This window comes from Apis dorsata, unplaced genomic scaffold (genome assembly GCF_000469605.1).
Source record: "Apis dorsata unplaced genomic scaffold, Apis dorsata 1.3 scaffold_207, whole genome shotgun sequence".
NCBI classification, from domain to species: domain Eukaryota; kingdom Metazoa; phylum Arthropoda; class Insecta; order Hymenoptera; family Apidae; genus Apis; species Apis dorsata.
The window spans coordinates 971301-975522 of record NW_006263491.1 but is presented as its reverse complement, the minus strand read 5'-3'; the positions used below and the strand labels follow the sequence as shown (position 1 = coordinate 975522).

Here is a 4222-nt window from a genome sequence, read left to right as displayed (position 1 = left end):
TTGGATAATCTATTGTTGTTAATTTTGAATTACCTAATCATTCTCTATATAAAAATAATTATGAATGTTAAAATTTATTTAACTATTTAGAAATTTAAAGAAAATTTCATTCATGTATAAAAAGAAAGAATTAAATACAAATAATCTCATAAGAATTATATTGAAATATTCATACGTATAATGCAATTACTATTTCAAATTCATGACTGAAAAATATAACAAAAATACATATTTCATATAATATATACAAAATCAAATAATTGTTTCAAATTGACCAATGTAATATAATTTGGCAAATAATGTTTGTACTTTTATTTTTTATAAAATTATTATTTTTATTTTTTAAATAAATATTATTTTATCGAATACTGAATTTGAAATCAATATTTTTGTATATAACTTAATTTTTCACATTTTTTTTGATTTCTAGAATCGATTTTTTAAAAATGTTCGATGAATATTATATTAACACCCTGTAGATCTCCAAGCTCTGGAGGAAAGAGGAGGTCGAAAGGGCGGCGAATAGAGAGGGATGACAGTCGGATGGCACAAAGAGGAGGGTGCAGACCGAGGATCGATAGGTATATAGAGTCAGATAGGAACACAGGAAGCGTCTGACACCGGAAAGCTCCTGGGGGATGGCTTCTTACGAGCTAGTTTTGACCGACTGACGACAACAATCTGTTTTCCTCTTTTTTTTTTTCTCTTTCCTTTTTCTCTATTCTTTCCTATTTTCTTGTTTCTGTCAACGATATATTTTTAAATCTTTATCTCTTCGTATAAAGCTCGACTCTTTATTTTTATCCGTTCGATGTTAAATTCATACCATTCAGAAACGATGAATCGAATCGATGTTTCCTTTATGCGAATCATAAAAAGTTTTATGTCGATATCCTGGAACAGGTACGAAGGAGATAAACTAACTAAATAACATTTTAAAGAGAATAGTGAAAGTTTTTTTTTAAAAGAAAAAAGGAAAATTCGAATTTGGAAATAATAAATAGAATTAAAGAAAATGAATTTTTTACATTTGATAGATAATTAGAAATAAATATTTTTATTTCTTTAGCTGGTAAAAATATAAAAATAGTTTAAACTTTTTCAAAAAAAATAATTATAGAAAATATTTCAAATATATTTCAAATATATTCAAATATAAAACGAAACTTTTTAAAATGAAATAAAATGTTTAAACTTACGATGAAAAATTTTATCGTAATCAATTACATAGAATTAGGTCATGCTGGATTATCTGGAATTAGAGATGGCAAAAAATTAATAATTTTCTCAGAATAATACAGCTATATTATAAATAAACTTCTTTTGGAAATAATAATTATAAAAAGAAATTATATTTTAAATTATATAATTATATAAATTATATCTTAGTTTTATATAAATATTGTCATGACAATAAGTATTTCAAATAATAACATTTTAAATAAATAACTTTTAATTTTAATAGTATTACAATAAAAAATATATTGTAATTATTTTATATAACATAATATGTAACAGATTTACCAAAAATTTATAACTTGTATTTTTTATTAATATTGTCATATAACATATTATATATTTGCTAAAATAATAATAAAATATGCAATCAATTTATTAATAAAATGAATAATCGTTGATACTTGTACTTTTTAATAGTTAAGTTCTGTAAATTTTCAACTTTTTATTTATTTTGACATAATATTCTTGCATTATGTATTTTCATAGCAATTCGAATACGCAAGAAATTCAAATGATTTAAAATCATTTTTTTTTAAAATTGTAATTTATATCACTATTATAGTAAGTGATAAAAAAATTCAATCTATTTTCAGAATTTAACAAATAAGAAATGAAAAATAGAATACAATCATTTTCCACATTTATTGCACTTTAATTAAATAAAAAAATAAACGTTTGAGTTTCAATGAATTCTGAATATAAATAGCAAATAATACTTCAGACATTTAATCTATGATCAAATGATAAAATATCTCATATTTTTTAATTTTACAGCAATGATTTTAAATCTTGTTCAACTACAAAAAATTATGATATAATTTAAGAAATATAGTTTACTTTCTTGTTTCTCTTTTTAAATTATGTTATATATATTCTATATATTTAAATCTGGATATATATAAAAGAGCACATATCTTAATTTTGATGAAAAAGTGAATTGAGTTTTTATTATTTGAAGTTTTCTATCTCACAGAAATGAAACAATATTTTTATACTGTTTTTTTATTGTTTGTTTAATTTCACGTAATATTTGCAAATAACAAAATTAATTTTTAAATGCATCAATTATCAATGACACAAATTAAACCATTAAATAATTTTGCATTATGTTTGTCGCCATGTTTTTACCTTCATTGTCTATTACATTGTGTTTATTTACCATGTGAAAACAAAGCGAATGATTCTTTATTCGAAGCGAGTAGACTCCTATTTTTTGGCTCGTAAATTCGATCGATTTCTTTGCTTACTGTCGCTTGAATAAAACGACTATACGAAGCTATTTACGATGTAGAGTGAAAAGTTTAATTATTTGAACTAATTGAAAGATAAATCTGTTCTTTTTAAGCAATCTTTAAGACAAATCACTGAAATATTTATATAAAAATATATATATATTAAATTTATTTGTTTTTAAAATTAATTTTAAATAATTTAAAGATAGTATTAGATTTATAAAAATTAAATTATAAACAATAATATAAAAAAAATTTTAATTTCAAATGAAATTAAATGAAAACGTGTATTAGTCAATGGACAGAAATTTAAAAATTGTTAGAAGAGAATCTAAATATTTCTTATATCGTGAAATATTAGTAATAAAATCAATGATAATATATTATATATATATAAATAATAATATATAATATATAGTGATCAATAATATAATTTGATTTTAACATTATCTATAATCATATTTTTATAGTTATAAAAATATTAGATATTTTTTAAATTATATTAGATTATAATATAAATATAAAAATATAATCAATACATTTTGTTATTATTATAATATTTCACAATACAAGAATTTTTTCTTTTTTTATATTTTTAATTCTTAAATCTGTAGAACGACATACCATTGTTAAGAGATTAAAATTCCTTTTGACAAGATCAACGAAGTTGACGATAAACAAAAAGGATAATTAAGAATACCTGACAAAACGGAATAGAAAATTTATATACATTCTTGTCTATAAATTATTTAATAATACATTTCGAAATAGAACAAATGAACATTATAATATGATAACATTGTTGCCAATAATTAATTTTTATATTCTAAGGAAATGTTATGTTTCAATAATTTTAATATTAATTTATCTTAATTTTTTAAAAATCGATAAATGACATAATATAAGCTAATAGATTTATTCTATAAGCCAATAGATTAAAACAAAATATTTAAACTGCAAATACTAAAATCAAATTTTTATTAACATGAAAAAAAAATGAATTTAAATAATGTTATGAATTATTTTAGTCTTCAAATATTACAATACATATTATATTTTGAATATTTTATCTTTTTATAAATTATATGCATTCTGTAGATTTTTCTATAATCAAATTTTGCATAATTGCAAAAATATTCTATTATTGTATGTACAGAGTATTAATATATTTATGAATCACTTTTGAAAGATCAAAAAAAAAAAAAAAAACACAAAATTGATATACAAAATATTAGAACTATTTATTTAGTTATAAGCTACTGAAGTTTAATGAGTGAAGCAATTCTATCTCTGTCACACAGTTGTTTCATTCTATATCTTATTTTATCTAATCCAAATTTAAATTATAATTTAATAAATAAACTTCAATCGATATTTTTATATATTAACTTTTTTTTATCTTTAATTCTTATCTCTAATTTTTCAAAGATGATTCATAAATATATTAATATCATGAATCATTCTGAATCTATCATGAATATCATTTTATATAAATGAGATAAATTGCTTGTCAAAAAAAAATGAAATGAAAAATTTTCAAATTTTTAAAAATATAATATTTACGAAAGTTTGAACATATCATAATTAAAAAGTCAAATTTCGGAAATTTTTTAGGATTTTAATACTCTAAAGATCAAATCCTAGCAGAAAAGGGAAATATAATTAAAACAATATTAACTGAAGTCAAATTAATTTCTGATCCTTTAAAAATTAAACAATAATACTCATCATTACTAAAAAAAATAATATAA

General features: G+C 19.9%; 1 long non-coding RNA gene across 1 annotated transcript in view; it reads right to left on the bottom strand.

Annotated features, from left to right (window-relative positions):
• Positions 1-380: 380 nt before the first annotated feature.
• LOC116185539 overlaps positions 381-4222 on the bottom strand; it is a 6601-nt gene continuing 2759 nt past the window's right edge. Inside the window, exon 3 of the long non-coding RNA XR_004150383.1 lies at positions 381-894. This is a non-coding gene — a long non-coding RNA (uncharacterized LOC116185539). The remainder of the gene's footprint in view (positions 895-4222) is intronic.